The sequence below is a fragment of the Moschus berezovskii genome, chromosome 21, assembly GCF_049115385.1.
Source record: "Moschus berezovskii isolate FMDL1 chromosome 21, NW_MosBer_1.0, whole genome shotgun sequence".
NCBI classification, from domain to species: domain Eukaryota; kingdom Metazoa; phylum Chordata; class Mammalia; order Artiodactyla; family Moschidae; genus Moschus; species Moschus berezovskii.
In genome coordinates, this window is record NC_142480.1 from 26,062,032 (window position 1) to 26,079,601 (window position 17,570).

General features: G+C 40.4%; 1 protein-coding gene across 1 annotated transcript in view; it reads right to left on the reverse strand.

The window, feature by feature from the left end:
* The window catches only part of NPAS3 (neuronal PAS domain protein 3), a 981,309-nt gene that overhangs the window by 273,076 nt on the left and 690,663 nt on the right, over positions 1 to 17,570 (reverse strand). The gene's annotated exons all lie outside the window — the stretch shown is intronic.

The following is a 17,570-nucleotide window of genomic DNA, read 5'->3' on the forward strand; positions in this document are numbered from 1 at the left end:
TATGGATAAATGTTTACAGGCTGAAGCATCATAAATTATAATCCTTTTTTTGCAAAACTCTATATTAAAGCTTTATAGAGATAGATCTAGTTTCTATTACAACTCCTGAAATGGAAAGAAAAAAAGAAAGGGGGGAGAAAAGAAGAATACTGCATATTATCTGCAGCTCCTGAAATGTTAGTCTACTTTTCAAATAGAGGGCTGCATTTTCAGTTTGATGAGTGGTGTAAGTCATCATGGACTCCCAACTGAAGGATATCACTCAAATTGAAAACAAATTTGTTTCAAAATCTTGCAAGTGCATTTTATATGTTCCATCATCCTCACATCTTGATTTTGTTTTATTTATTTTTCATCAAGTGGGTTGCATAAGTACTGCTTGCCTGCTGCTGCTGCTGCTGAGTCACTTCGGTTGTGTCCGACCCCTTAGACAGAAGCCCACCAGGCTCCCCTGTCCCTGGGATTCTCCGGGCAAGAACACTGGAGTGGGTTGCCATTTCCTTCTCCAATGTGTGAAAGTGAAAAGTGAAAGTGAAGTCGCTCAGTTGTGTCCAACCCTTAGCGATCCCACGGACTGCAGCCTACCAGGCTCCTCCATCCACGGGATTTTCTAGGCAAGAGTACTGGAGTGGCTTGCCATTGCCTTCTCCACTGCTTGCCTAGGGAAAGAAATTTTAAAGATTAGTGATATTTACAAAGGCTGTGAGTTTGGAAATACAGGGAACCCTCACTGGGAACAAGGTATACGGCAACATTAAACTAATGACATAATTTTTAAATACAGAAAGGTGGAAGAAGCATGTAAAATTCAGGTAGAAAAATACACGGCCTTAAATCTCAGTGATAATTTCAGTCTCTTAAAATACTGAACTTTTTTGGAATTTTATATGTATATAAAGTATTGAATATATGTATATAAGTATGTGTATGTATCATTATGGGAATATGTGTGTGTATGAAATTTCATTCCATGTTTCCTGATTCCTTTTCACAGCCCCACTGATCAAAAACTACGAGAAGTATCCAACCTCCTCCTCTGAAAACAATTGGGTGAAAACAAGTGGGTTCTGAAAACAATTCAAAAATTCGATTCAAAAGTCACATTGTACTGCACCACATAAAAGCAGATTACATAATAGACAAGATTCTGGTCAAGATAGTACAATAATAATAGCTCACATTTATTATATACTAGTAGGCTGCATTGTCCCTTTTAATTTTTACAAGTAGCATTTGAAGTAATTATGTTATTATCCACATTTTACATACAAGGAAATTGAGGTTTAGTAAAGTTAGCCAATGTGCCTGACCTTAGTAAACGATGAAGTTAGGATTCAAACTCAGATTGTCGGATTCAATCACTACACTGCCTTGCTGCTGGTGCTGCTAAGTTGCTTCAGTCGTGTCTGACTTTGTGCGACCCCACAGACGGCAGCCCACCAGGCTCCTCCATCCATGGGATCCTCCAGGCAAGAGTACTGGAGTGGGTTGCCATTGCCTTCTCCAACACTGCCTTGCCTTCCACTAAAAATAAAGATTTTCTACTTGATACAAGGACATTAATGAAAAGATAAATTGGACAGCATTTCTGAAATTAACATATTTGTATCGAGGCAGCCTATAACTTCTTAAAAATCATTCCTTGTTTTTGAATGATTTGTTCCATGATAGAATCCTACCATTTGGGGGAGATGAATGGGGAGTGGAATGATAAAAAGAATTCATAAGTCACTTTCCCAAGAGGTCACCTTTGTTCTGTAATATCTCCCTGGAAGCATCTAGGGGACAGAAAATAAAACACAGTCTAAGATCTTTGACAAAACTGCCAAGCCTTCTCGAGCCTCGTGAGAACCAAACTTTCAAGCTTCCAGTGTGGTACAGTGGAAGCTTATTTTGAACCAAAAGTACAAAAAAGGAGAAGTTTCTTTTGTAGAAGTTTGAGGAGCATCTCATTTCAACATGTCTTCACCTCAAGCAAGGTGTCTCCTAAGGATGATTCATGAGGATTAGGATTGCCTCTTTGACCTTCTCCAGGGAGAGAAGGGCCTAATTAGGTTTTTTCTATTCAACTTAAGAGCTGTGGTCTAGAATATAATCACAGGGAGTTGTGTAAGCCATCTTCTCAAACCTTAAAATGCCACTGTCAGATCAGTGGGACACAGAGAGAGATAGAAGATATCTTCTGTGGGAACCAGTGACCATCAAAGGACTGAATGAAAGCAGAAGAAAGGATTAATGGCACAGAGATGACCCCTTGCAGTCTAAACTCTCACTTTTCAGGTGAGGAAAATCCAGCACAGAGAGGGTAAGTGGCTGGGTAAGACCACAGCCAGCTAGTGGTAGAGCCAGGATTAAACACACCACTTCCCATAGTATTAAAAAAGCATTGATGCCACTGTATCATCCGGGTGTGTGTGTGTGTTTGTGTGTGTGTGTGTGCGCGCGAGTGCGCGCGCTCTGCACCCTCTGCACTGTATTTTGCTAAGCTCCTCTGTCCATGGGATTCTCCAGGCAAGAATACTGGAGTGGGTTGCCATTTCCTTCTCCAGGGGATCTTTCTGACCCAGGGATCAAACCTGCATCTCCTGTGTCTCCCGCATTATCAGGTGGATTCTTTACCCATTAGCACCATATGGGAAGCCCCATCACCCGAGTAGAATTATCCAACTCCCAAAGAGACTGAACTTCTCAACAGCAGGGAGACATCTTATTTATCTTTAGCCAGCATCTAACAACTGCTCAAATAAGACTTAGGGAATCCAGTTCTACCTCCAAGCCCAAAACTCTTTCCCTCACATCACACACATTAGAACGACTAAGATGAAGGGCAGTTCTTTCCTCCAAGAGTTCTGTTTATGGAGCTGTTAGATTATTTGCAGATTCTGATGCCACAGATGTCTCACATAGTCTGGGATATCTCCTGACATTCAGAAGATCAGAGTTAGACTGGATCCTTTCATAGTCTTCCAAAATACTCAGTGCTATTCATTTGTCACTGACACACATCCTTTGCTTTCTCACTGAAAGGGATTATGTTTTTTAAAGTAGGTTCCCATCTCAATATACTTGCAAAATACTAAAGGAGGTTTGGGCACCGTGGCAGGGGAAAGGAATATCTGGAGGCTAAACATCTGATGCTATTAAGCAGCGGTGATCTAAGAACTGGCCAGTTTTGTTTGGCAAAAACAGAGGCTTCGACACATGTTCCAATTTCCTGGTGAGATTAAAATGAGGCTATGTCTACATGACACAAAGCATCCAGTCAATTCAATTAAAAATAACAGCCAATTTGGTGGGGGGAAAACAACTAGTCAGATTAGTTGTTTGCCATTGCAGAAGTAAACAAAACAGGTTATTTTTTCATATTTTTCACTTTCATGCCTATCATCTGAGTCAATTGTATCTATAGTATGAGATAAAATCAATAACTCGGGTATAATTATATTTCAAATAAAGAATGGGATATGAAACCTGGTGTCAGCAGGTTGGCAAGGTCCCTCTTCACATGACCATTACCTTCTGCTTCAGGGTCATCCCTGTCTATAGTTAGCTGTATTTTGCTGCTTAGAAAAGTTTTAAAAGTAGCATCAATATTGGTTTAATGTGGATGTCTTAATTTTAAAGGGTGGGAGGAAGGAGGAAACATTCAATTAGTCTTGGGAACCAGATATGATTAATCTGAAAGTTCAGTGGAAATTTCAAAAATTCTGAATCAAGAAAGCTACTATATAGAGCTGTTTCAATCACTGCAGGCTACCTTTTATTTTATTTTTTTTTTTAAACTGCCCACAGTTTTCAACAGGCGCCAATTAAGATTCTGGGGTCAAAGGGTTAATTACATCTTCTTACTCAGTATGTAGAATTTTCTGATTATTAACTAAGGTTGGATTAAGATGAAAAAGAACCAACACAAATGTTAATGCTAGTTCCTCCTTGAGAAGATTTATTACAAAGCCACGCTGAAATCTATCTGCTTTCCTCAAAGCAGATGGAGAACAAAATCTTAGAAGAAACAGTAAAACAGACGTTTTCAAGGCATGCAAGTATCTGATTCATCAAGACAGTTTTCTTACTACTAAAACCAGTTCTTTGCCATCTCGACAGGGCTGATGAGAGATTTCCTTTGTCACATCCCAGTAAGTCTATGAGGTACGCATGCTGCAGCGAGGCTTGGATACACAAGTCAGGAGCCACAGCGTCTCTGAATAATAATGCCTGTAATTATAATTTATATCCCCTGACATCAGAGTAACATATAAAGTGTAAGGCGCAGTTTCTTAACCCCAAAAGCCGAGTGCCTCAAACAGTATTTGTCAAATGATGAGGCTATTTCCTTGCAGGGTATAAAACTAACTATAGCTTCATGATTGAAGGTATATACTAATGTTTAATGCATTGTGCTAAATGGATTTATATTTGTCAAAGTTGTTTTGTGTCTGCTTTCTTTTTTTTATCCCCTGCATATTTCCCTGCAACCAAATTTCAGAGTGAAATCTTACTCCAGTGCCCTTATAGAGGCAATTCTCATGTACAAGACTACTCTGAAATGAGTGGTTGTTTCTACAACATTCCAATGTAGAAGAGGAAAAAAAAAATCACCCCGAACTCTTTCCCTATGACCTATCTCCAGTTAGAGTGAAGAATTACCAGTAAGCTAGGTTATTTTAATGACAGATTATTTTAAACTAAGCCTTCACCATCTGTTCCACCCCCTAATTATGAATGCAAAAAGAACATATTTCACAATTACATCAGTAAAAAAAGTAAGATATACGTGATTTAAATGCAAGCATGTGCTTCATGTCCGATGCGCCGTGCATCTGTGATGTTCTTCTACTTCAGGCTTTGGTTTACCCACCCGTGGTAAAGCACAGCTTCGGACACACTCAGCGTTCCCTCCAAACCCAGAATTTTTCACTGTTCTGACATAATTCTGTTAGGACAAGAGCAGAACATGAATGTGAGCACAAAGCTTGCCAGCCAGTAGAGACTGGCTGTAGCGTTTTACAACTCCTACGATGACTTTGCTGTTAACAAGGAGAGGCTGTGTGAGAAAATTACTTCTGCGACCTGAGCAATGGGTGAGCGCCTGGAATACGCAAGTCTGCTCTTAAACCACGTCTCCATCAATCGTGAAAGAGTGAAAAGCACAAAAGAAGCATGGTCTGGAGACTGAGAACGGGGCTCCACTACTTATCTTTCCACTCTGTTTTGGCAGCAGATAAAAGGGTTCGAAGTGTTTCTTATATTTTTTGGCCTTTGGACACAATAACACTTTGATCGAGCTCATTAAAGTTCCATGCTGCCCTCTGACTGCACTCAGGAGCTGACACCGGACTGCTCACGCACACGCGTGTAGACTCCCGGCAACCTCGAGGACAGCCTGCGACGATGTCCAGAAGCGCCCACATGTATCTGTTTATGGGGAAGACAAAGTTCCCCAAATTTTGCCTTTGCAATCTGAGTTTTAACCATCAAGTGCTGTGGAAACAAAAGCCTTATTTTTAGAAAGACTCTTAAGTATATTTTCTCGAAGTGGAGAAAAGCACACATCAAAGGTGTGGATTTTTATTTTAACTCTCAGAAATCTCTCCGCGCTTTCTGGCTCCTGCATCTTTTCCTTTGTGCCCCCACCGGCAATGAGTCAATAATGTGAAGGATGATAGAAGAGCTTTATATGATGATCACGTACCCAAAGCCACATGTTCCCCAATCACAACAGCGAACTGGATTAATTTGGTGAAATTTGACTATTTTCCCTCTAAAACAGAACTCCAGAACAACAAACCTTGACACCGCAAGACACCTTTCCTAAGAGTTTCCTTAAACACACAAATCCACACATCTTAGGTGAGAAACACTGCCGAGAGACACAGGCGGCCTCTCTTTAGTTCTTAGAGGAGAAGGACCGGAATAAAAGGGGAGATGTGGAGCTAGTGAAATGTTATGACATGAAAAGAACAAAGACATCGGCTTTCTGAGCAAGGAGATCAGGTTTTGCTTCTGCTCATTAAAATTCCATTTCATGGAAGCTGTGTATCAAAGTGCTGACCTTTTTTTCTCTGGGATGCTAGTTCAAGCCTTACATCCAGCCTTGAGGGAGGTGGATGCCTTGATTTGAACATCCAGCCAAATGGACAGCAGGCTCTGCTATAAAGACAGGGTGAGGCATTCGGTGGAGTCACACGTGCTGGTGTCTCTGAGCCACGGGGGACAACACGCAGACCTCACATTATCTGTGGCTTGTCCCAGGGCACTGGGACTCTACCCAAGGCAGAAGTGACCATGTGCTGCTCACAAGCTTCTTCTGCCTCAAGGAGAGGATTCCCACTAATTATCCTAAGGCAATTCCTTATTGTGCATCCTTCTTCTTGAATTCAGAATTCTCTTTCAAATTAAGGGAGGAGTTCCCAGGTCAGCAGGAGTAACATAAGCATTATGTTGTACTGGTCCTGAAAGGTCTAACTTTGTCACTGCTTTGCTTTGGCTACACATGAAGATTGGTTCCAGGTGTCTTTCAAATTGTCTGTGTTATACAAAATGGCACACAACAAAGGAATAGAAATGAAAAATTGTTCATTGGGCATCCTGTAGATCACAGGCGACTCTAGGGAATGGTCATAATACTCCCACATATACGATATACAGCAATATATATATCAAATATACTATTATGTGGGCTTCCCTGGTGGCTAAGACAGGAAAGAATCTACCTGCAATGCAGGAGACTGGGTTTGATCCCTGGGTCAGGAAGATGCCCTGGATAAGGGAATGGCAATCCACTCCAGTATTCTTGCCTGAGAAATCCCATGGACAGAAGAGCCTGGTGGGCTACAGTTCATGGTGTTTCAAAAAGTTGGACATGACGGAGTGACTAAGCACACACACACACACACTATTATAAATCATATATATTATCACAACATATTAGGAAAAAAAGTGAGTGTTAGTCGCTCAGTTGTGTCTTCGCGACCCCATGGACTGTAGCCCTCCTGGCTCCTCTGTCCATGGAATTATCTAGGCAAGGATACTGGAATGGGGTGCTGTTTCCTTCTCCAGGTGATCTTCCCAACCCAGGTCTCCTGCATTGCAGGCAGATTCTTTACCATCTGAGCCACTATATGCTTTAAACAATGCTCAGTTCACGCAAATATTCACCTTAGAGGAGAGGGAATGGAAGGAAACTAACACTTGTTAGGGAAATTATTTAGAGCAATTTTTGAGCTGGGTATTATTTAATCCTACATTACAGATAAGGAAATGAGTCTCAAGGAAATCAAGTACACGAACCAATGTCACACAAGAAAATGTGGTAGGTGTAAGAAGAAAGGAACCTCCTTTTCTTCCTGCTGCTGGGATACCTGCTGGGGATTTTACTGTTTTACACCCATCACAGTTGCTAGGAATCTATGCTTCCTCCAGCATTTCTTTCCACATAAGTGATTGTCATGTTCCTACTGCTTCAGTGTTATGCATTCAGAAAACACCTCTTGAGGGCTTCCTACGCACCAGGCCTATACTAGCTGAACAAAGACCAACTCAAGAGTTACTTTCTTAAACAAAATTCATCTGTGGGATCTAAGATGAAGAAAATGAGAAAAGTGGGAAATTAACTTTATAAAACAAAAAGTCACAAGGCAAAGGTGACTTAGGATACTCTCCATACACTGTGGAGACTCTTGTCTGATATTACCAAGCTTCACACCTCTAATATCCTGTTTATGGGTTGGAAAAGGCATGGATTGATGGAATTTGCATTTTTAAAGCTTTGCTGAGAGTAATTGACACATGAAATTGCAAAATACTTAAAGCATGTATTGTGATGATTGGATATAGATATACATTGTAAAAGGATTCCTCTTACCTGATTAATTAACATAGCCAATAGCTCACATGTTTATCTTCCTAGAATTTGTAAATGTCCAATCAAGAGGAAATTAGTCTTGAATATTCATTGGAAGGACTGATGCTGAAGCTCCAATACTTGGGCCACCTGATGTGAAGAACTGACTCATTGGAAAAGACCCTGATGCTAGTAAAGATTGAAGACAGGAGAAGGGGACAACAGAGGATGAGATGGTTGGATGGCATCACCGACTCGATGGACATGAGCTTGAGCAAGCTCTGGGAGTTGGTGATGGACAGGGAAGCCTGTCATGCTGCAGTTCATGGGGTCACAAAGAGTTGGACACGACTGAGTGACTGAACTGAACAAATTAGAGACTATAGACCTCAAGGAAATTCTCATATCTTAGAGGAAGAGCCTAATGCCTAGAAATAGAGAAGGGACCCCAGTTAATCAATAATTGCTAGAAGAACTACACCTCCTAACAGGCAACTGCCAGGATGGGACTTGAGAACACACAGTAGCAAGTCATGGAGCTTTCCAGCACACTCACCCCATTTCTGGTTCCAAAGTTTCCATTTAGACTAAGAATTTTTTCCTTTCTCTCCCTGGTTATATGTGTGTGTGTGTATATATATATATATATATATATATATAAAGTTAGTATGAAAATAAGATTGAATTTATAGAAATTTATTTTCCAGTTGTGTTTGCTTAAAAGATACACCTTGAAGATGGAAGGTAGACCCATACTGGTGTTTCTGTTACGGCTGATTATGACATGAACTGGACTGTTTACTGGACAGTGGGTAACTTTAAAGAATAGGATTTTTAAAATAAAAAACAAAAACTTTGCACATGTATTCCTTTAGGTAAGGAGTTTGTGTCAGAGGTAGTAACAAAGATTGAAGAAACCTATAACGAATTGAGCATATTAAAAGACCCATTTAGAGACCTCGGATATTAAGCTGTTGCATTCACATATGAGTTTCATTTTAAGAAACATTTATTGATCTCTCTAAGGAAATGGTATTAAAAAACTTGTAATGAGAAGAACGTAACTGTGACAAATATGGTCACCATGGATTGACTGGATTACATGCCACCTCCCAAATTCAGTCACATGTTGATGCCCTAAATTCCAATGTGACCATATTTGGGGACTGGGGTTTTTTTAACAGGTAATTAAGGTTCAATGAGGTCATATGGGTCCTAATCCAATAGGACTGGTGGTCTTATAAGAGAGAGAGAGAAGAGTCCCCATAGGAATGCACCTAGAAAAGGCCCTGAGTGCACACAGTCAGATGGCGGCCATCTGCAAGTCAGGATTAGAGTCCTCACCAGAATCCGACCATGCTAGCACCTTGATCTTGGACCTTTAGACTCCAGAACCATGAAAAAATAAATTTCTGTTGTATAAGCCACCCACTCTATGGTATTTTGTTATGGTAACCTGGGCTAAGATAGTAATTTAGACATTCAGGGAAAATGGTTGGTCCCTTCAGTGTTAATTTCAGAAAATCACTATAACTAGAGTCTCTGCTCTTTATTTTATATATCACTCATGTAATTAATAATTAATTTTTACTAGATCCACATAAAGCCATAAATATGATGGACTGCTAATGGGAGCATTTAGTCCCAGAAATCGACAGTGCTTATTAGGATTGTTTTTGAAATCTTTTCAAGTAATTGCACCTATTCCGTATCTTTTATTAACAACATTGATACCTTTATATTGGTTTTCTGTACATTTCAAACGCTTGGAGGGCTACACGACTTCATTGCCTTAGCTCCATAGAAGGTAGAGATGCACATTTATGGGAAAATCAATTACTCTGATAGAATTAGAAACCTGGTCCTGAATGATCTTGGGATAAACAACTTGGTGTACCACCTGCTACAGCTTTTGGCTGCTTTGCCAGCCTTTTCTTTTCATCTCACAGTCCGTCGCTGGGTCTGGGTGAGAAAGACCAGCCTACATGCTTGTTCACAGAGCTCTCATCCTATTCAGAGGTCTAAGGAAATGCTGCTGCATTTATCCCCACATGCCTACTTAACACACATGAAGCAAAAGGGACTGTGGATTTTTGTAGTTTGCTAACATATTTGCATATCTCCAAAGCATAACAACTAATGTCATATGAAATCTCCTTCAGAGAATCTCTAGATGATATCCTTCAAAGCAGAACAACTAAGTGTGAAATTTGCCAGCACCAAATTTGCTAGGTGTGCATTCAGCAACAGACCAAATTTATACTATTAAAAGCAGTGGTACTTGGCTATATATCTTGGCTTCTACTGTGGTCCAATTTAGAAACAGGATGAAAGGACTGGGCTGGAGTGGGAAGTTTTTGGTGTCTGTAATTTTGGGGGATAAAGACATTAGTAAAGAAGAAAATTAAATTCTGGCATTTTCCTCTGACTTTCCAAAGTGAAATTTTTTTCATATGAAGACTGAGATCGGAGTTTTCTTCCTCTTTCCAATCTCCTTCAATGACTATCGTGACTAGAAGGGAATTCAGTGCCATCACTGAAGAGTAACTGGCTAATTTATTACTTGAATTTCCAGGATCAAAAGATGCTTTACCCAAGATCTCAGTGAGATTTAATAGGCATCGTGGGACTGAAGTTGTCTGTAGAGAAGTATAGCTAATGGAAATGCAAAGATAAAACCTAAAGTGACTAGCTTGAATGTGAAATCAGACATGGTACAGTGATTTGAAGAAGGTGAAGGATGAAACTGTGGAAATGACCTGGCTTACCATCTCACGCCTTTCTCACCCACCTCGGAGGCAACAAAAAGGACAGACCCAACTATTTTCTTGTTTTCACTATTAGATATCTAAGTCAAATAATCACTGTGAGTTTTTTCCTTTAAAATGCAAGCCCAACTTCACTTAAAAAATATTCAAAAGGTATGATTCTGTTTTGTCTTGAAGCTTTTACCAGTGTATTCATCATGAGTGTTAAAGAGAAAATTAGATGCACTACATGAATTGTCACTAAATGGTCAATTTTTCTCAGGAAAAGAACTGTTCTATAAATTTGAGATGCCTAGACACTTGGCTATCCTGATAGCTCTAAAGGTGCTCAAATATGCTCTTATAGTTACCAAACAGGGATGGATTACTTCATGGAAATAAAAATGCATATATATACATATAAACATATATGTGTGTGTTTGTGTGTATATATGCCCCATATAAATTTCCCAGGGCAAAAGGAAATGTAAGAAGTTTTGGCCCAGACATTATTTTCCTTCCTCCCCAACCCCCATCCCATCCTGCCCCATTCTGGAATGCTATCATCACCCAGGATCTTCCCCTTCTTAGGTTGCTTAGTGAAGTCGGAGGCCAGTAACTGACATCCTAGACATGTGTCAAAGAGAAGCAGACTTTGCTGGTCTGCTTTTTCCTAAGCAGCACACAGCATCAGCCTGCTAGGCAGGTCTAAGTGACTGTGGATCTTGTCTTGGGCTATTTGCCATGGGTGGCTACAGAACACCACTTATCTTCTTTAGCTGTAGAGGCTGTATCAACTCACGCACGAAAGAGTGTTTGCAGTGACTCAGGGCCATGTGCTTTATTGAAGTTATATAATAGCCATAATATTATACATCCTGCAGGGACTCACTGTAACAATAACCTACGTTATGCATGATCTAGTCAAAGGCACTGATGTGCCAATTTGTAGCAATTCCAAAAGAAATTTGCAGTTGGCCATATTGATAATTCATTCACTAGAAACCTTGAATCAATAGTCTCAGTCTAATTCTAACGTGCACAATGATCCATTTACTCACATTTTTGACTTAAATAGCTAAAGATAGGTTAGAACAAAAATAATTTGAAAATGCATATATTCCACCATTCAATGCATTTGATGAATGACAGTCTACCTCTCAATGACTATTGGACTTATTAAAATTCTATTTAGTCTACAGAATTTATAGTGGCAGCAACCATATAGCTCTATAATACCTTCAGCCACAACTGTCATCTCCTACATAGTCTTTCTCAATCTTCTATGTCAAAGGCACCTAAAGTGCCAACAACAGTGCAACAAGTGTATCAATTAAATTCCAAGTCTGATTTTTCACTTGGCCCTCTGCCTGGTTTCCTCTAAGGCTGGGCATGTGAATGAGTATTATTTTCATTACTAGGATGGTATTTTTCTTAGCTGTCTAGAATCCCAAGACTGTAATATGAGCCACTTTTCAGTTAGGACATTTCTACATGTATCTACCACACCCCATCACATAAGCTTGCAGAAATAACTTTTTAATGAGAAACTTCCTAACAATTTAAGAAAGAAAAATAAATCCTCATTGCAACTCTTCTTTAAACATAACTTAGAGTGTAAGTAAGCACCAACCTCCAGTAGCCTGAAAAAAATGAGGCTGTAAAAAGTCACCTGGCATTACCCTGGAAACCAGTGCTCAGGTTTGGGATCAATGAATCTTTGAATCCCCTTCTACTTTTTATTTCAGCTCCCTTTTCCCTTTTTCTCTTATTTCCTTTTGTTTATCTCTTCACCTTTTATCTTTTGGTTTGCATTCTGCATTCATCATTTAGTGCAAGAGATACTGATAGTCACTGGGATGGTGACTTATATGTACCATGATTCTTGGCCACTGTTCCCAGCGATCCTGTTCTGAATGTGCTTATATGTGAAACTCCCCTGGGCAGTAAAACAACTATGGAAACATTTATATATCTGACTCATGGAATGAATAGTGATTACAGACAAACTGTGAAACCAAGAATGGCTCTAAATTTGCATAGACTAGTGCAAATTTTATGTGGTTGAATAGTGGGAATAGATTCTTTCTGTCTCCAATGAGATTTGTTCACTTTAGCCTTGACCTTTTCCAACAAGTGAGATTTGTTTTATTGTCTTGCTTGGGGGCTTCTCCTTCGTAATAGGATGACCTACTTTAATTTCCACTTTAATGCTTCATGGTCTAGAGAGTGAGTTCCCCTAAAGGACTGAGCCCCTAAAGACTCAAATTGGCCTCTGTGTCCTAATGGAAGACTTTTATCCCAAAGCAAATAAAAAAATATATTAAGGGCTTCACAAACACAACCTTAAGCCTTTATCATTTTCTGTATGTTGCTTCTATTCTCATTGTAAGCGATGACACTTGCTTAAGACATTTGTTGCTCCTCTCCACCAGAGTTTCATCCCTTTCTTGGTTCTTTTCTGCCAAAGCAGGCACCTTTCATGAAAGTGAATAGCCAACATTATTTTGCCATTTCCTAAGAAGCACACAGACATGGCCTAATGGATATGGCCTAAAAGTACACAGGCATGACCTACTAGGCAGGACTAATGTCCTTTATGTCAATGTGGGTCTCCACCGTCATCAACATCCTGAATCCCACTTAAGCCAGTGAGACCAAGACAGTGTAACAGTAAATGACTAACACTATCATCAATATTCCATAATGAAACAGTGAGCCCAGCTCTTTTCCATAATCTCAGCAAGCTATGAGTAACATACCCTCATAGGCAATGAACAAAAGAAATTCTACTCATTTCCAAAACGCAATTCTTCCCTAAATTAGGCTTTCTTAATGCACTGGACTATGTTATCTCAATTAAAATTTTCAATAACGTGACATGACATGACATGAAACTTTCATTATGAGCAGGATAAAAACCCTTATCCCCAAAGGTTTGCTACAGAGTAAAATCTATGAGTTTTGCTGCAAATCATTTACGTTTGCTTCTTTAAGGCTGAAATACTTTGGTATCCAGGGACACACTCTAGAGAATGGTGGATGTAGCAAGCTATCCAGCAACTTTTTGAAGGAAATACATTACTAATACCTTCTTTCAATGTATTGAAGTGAAGTGAAGTCGCTCAGTCGTGTCCGACTCTTTGCGACCCCGTGGACTGTAGCCTACCAGGCTCCTCCGTCTGTGGGATTCTCCAGGCAAGAGTACTGGAGTGGGTTGCCATTTCCTTCTCCAGGGATCTTCCCAAACCAGGGATCAAACCCTGGTCTCCTGCATTGGAGGCAGACGCTTTAACCTCTGAGCCACCAGGGAAGCCCACTTCAATGTATTAGAAAGTTTGAATAAATGACACAAGAGAACATATAGCCTTACACACTCAGATGTGGAGAGATGCCATCTGTCTTGGCATATGTGGGCTGAAGCATTAGGACCCTTCCTACCACTTTTCTGCTCGGTTGAGTTGACATAGTAAGCAGCTGAAGTGGTTTAAAGAGAACAGATCCTTTTACATCTCTCTCTAAGGTCTCTCCAGGGTCCTCACTGAAAAAGCAATATGTGTGTCATCCAAGTTCCAGGAAAGGCATCAGAAAGGAGGTCAGGGTGTCTGAGTCAGAGGGGTGTTAAGAAGTGTGAATGGGGAGACTTTCAGAGTTAGAGGACTTTATAGAACCCCCCAAAGAAGAGGGCTGATGAAGGAAGAAGATATGTTTCACGTAGATGCACTGTTTCTGAGCCCAGGGCACCTAGATCACTGCTAAGGAGCACATTCCCTAGATTTCACCAGGGAGGGACCTGCTTAAGTTCTAGAAAAATGCCCAGTGAGGGGGCTATCATGCCAAGACCATAGCTCATGACTTAAAGACCTGGCACTATGGAGAAGCCTCTCTTAATCTCATCTTCCGGTTGCCATCAACATGAGAGGCATGGCTCTGTCGCAAAGTCCCTGGTCAGGTCCAGAGGGACTCTTAGATTGGGGTCAATGGGAGAGAAGATGGGACAATCATAGCCATGTCTCCTCAGTTCCCTCTAGGAAGCTAAAGAGCCTGTGTGGCCACAGCTGAAAAGGTTTTACATCCAAGCTTGAAATGAACATACCCCAAAGTCTTTAAGAAGCATTGTGGTACAACAGAAGCGAACACATGAGCTCTGCAATGAAGCAGATCTGAGTGGGAACTCTGAACTTGTAACTTCATTCTCATATGAAAATATACAGAATAATATCTGCACATTATTTATTCTACTCAGTAGAGGTGTGAAGATGCTTAGAGTTAATGTGTGTGAAAGTGCTATCATACAATAGGCTCTTAATAAATGGTGCCCACAGTGGTTATTATTTGACTTCGGATGCCGATTTAGAAAGTATCTGCTAGTAAGAGTGGTTTTTACCTGGCATAAAGAGAAATGCACAGTTGGAAAAAGAGGGCTAATATACTAAAGGCAGGAAAACTAAATAAGTTAGACGAGCAAGAAGAGGACTCAATATTCCTGGCTGAAGTAAGATTTGATCCTGGTTGTAAACATTCTTCTATAGAACTTTAATAATGTAATCTGGGGACAGGATATTTGTAAGGGAGAAAGACTATTATAGAAGTTATCAGAAAGAAACACATTAAGGAAATATAGAGTGGGAGACTTGGATAAGACTGTAATGTCAAAAAGAAGCTTAGAAAGAAAAAAATGTAAAAACAGGAAAAAAAATAATTTTACTTTAATAACCATGGTCATTTAAAAATGAGAGCTATTAAGGATAGATCTATGTGTGTGTGTGCGCATGATATTACATATACACCATGCTGATTGACGCAGTCTCTGTTTTGGACCCTGGGAGAAGAACTTTACATTAACTAACCCAGCTCAATTCTCACTTCCTAACTCTGATCTATAAGCACTGCTCAGAGATACTGTGAGTTCAGTTCCAGACGGCCACAACAAAGTGAATATTGCAATAAATTGAGTCACAAAATTTTTGGTTGCAAATAAAAGTTATGTTTATACTATACTAGAGACTGTTACGGAGAAGGCAATGGCAAGCCACTCCAGTACTCTTGCCTAGAAAATCCCATGGACAGAGGAGCCTGGTGGGCTATAGTCATGGGGTCGCTACTAGTCGGACACAATTGAGTGACTTCACTTTCACTTTTCACTTTCATGCATTGGAGAAGGAAATGGCAACCCACTCCAGTGTTCTTGCCTGGAGAATCCCAGGGACGGTGGAGCCTGGTGGGCTGCTGTCTGTGGGGTCGCACAGAGTCGGACACAACTGAAGTGATTCAGCAGCAGCAGCAGAGACTGTTAAGTGTGCAATAGCTTTATGTCTTTGAAATGTATATATCCTCACTAAAAATATTATGAAAAAATGCTAACCATTATCTGAACCTTCAGCCACTCATAATCTTTTTGCTGCAGGAAGCTCTTGCCTTTATGTTGATGGCTGATCATAGTGGTGGCTGCTGAAGGCTGGGGTGATTGTGGCGAATTCTTAACAGAAAGTCCACCATATGGACTGACTCTTTCATGAATTATTTCTCTGTAGCATGTAATGCCATTTGATAGTATTTTACCCATCGCAGAACTTCAACATTAGAGTTAATTCTCTCAAAATCTGTTGTTGCTTAATCAACTGAATTTAGGTAATATTTTAAATCCTTTGTTGTTATTTCAACAATCTTCACAGCATCTTCAGCAGGAGTGGATTCCATGTCAAGAAACCACTTTCTTGACTCATCCATTAGAAGAAATTTTATCATGAGACTGAAATAATTCAGTCACATCTGTAGGCTCCACTTCAAACTCTAGTTCTCATACTATTTCCAACCACATCTGCAGTTATTTCCTCCACCAAAATCTTAAACCCTCAAAGTCATCCATAAGAGTTGGAATCAACTTTTTTCCAAACTCCTGTTAACATTGCTATCTTGACCTCTTCCCATGAACCACAAATATTCTTAATGGTGTTTCCAGGTTTTCAATGCTTTTGCCTAGATCCATCAGAGGAATCACTGTGTATGGCAACTATAGCCTTAGAGAACATATTTAAGTTCCTATACTTGAAAGTTGAAATGATTCCTTGATCTATGGGCTGCAGAATACACATTACGTTAGCAGGCATGAAAACAACATGCATCTTGTTGCACATCTCCATTAGAGTTCATGGGTGACCAGGTGCACTGTTAACGAGCAGTAACATTTTGAAAGGAATCCTTTTTTCTCAGCAGTAGGTTTCAACAGGGGCTTCCCAGGTAGCATTAGTGGTAAAGAACTCGCCTGCCAATGCAGGAGACATAAGAGATGCGGGTTCAGTCCCAGGGTTGAGAAGATTTCCTGGAGGAGGACAAGCAACCTACTCCAGTATTCTTGCCTGGAGAATCCCATGGACAGAAGAGCCTGGTGGGCCACAGTTTGTAGGGTTGCAAAGAGTCAGACATGACTGAAGCAACTTAGCAAGCATGCAGGTTTGAACATGGGCTTAAAACATTCTTTAAATCATATTGTAAACAGATGTATTGTCATCCAGGCTGTGTTGTTGCATTTACAAAGTACATGCAGAGTACATTTGGCATAATGCTTAAGGACCTTAGGATTTTCATGATGGTAAATGAGCATTGGTGTTAATACCAGCTGCACTGCTGCTGCTGCTACTAAGTTGCTTCAGTCATGTCTGACTCTGTGTTACCCCATAGATGGCAGCCCACCAGGCTCCCCCATCCCTGGGATTCTCCAGGCAAGAACACTGGAGTTGGTTGCCATTTCCTTCTCCAATGCATGAAAGTAAAAAGTGAAAGTGAGGTCACTTAGTTGTGTCCGACTCTTAGTGACCCCATGGACTGCAGCCTACCAGGCTCCTCCACCCATAGGATCTTCCAGGCAAGAGTACTGGAGTGGGGTGCCATTGCCTTCTCCAACCAGCTGCACTAGCCCCTAACGAGAGAGTCAGCCTGTCCTTGAAGCTTTGAAACCAGGCTTTGACTTCTGTTCTTTA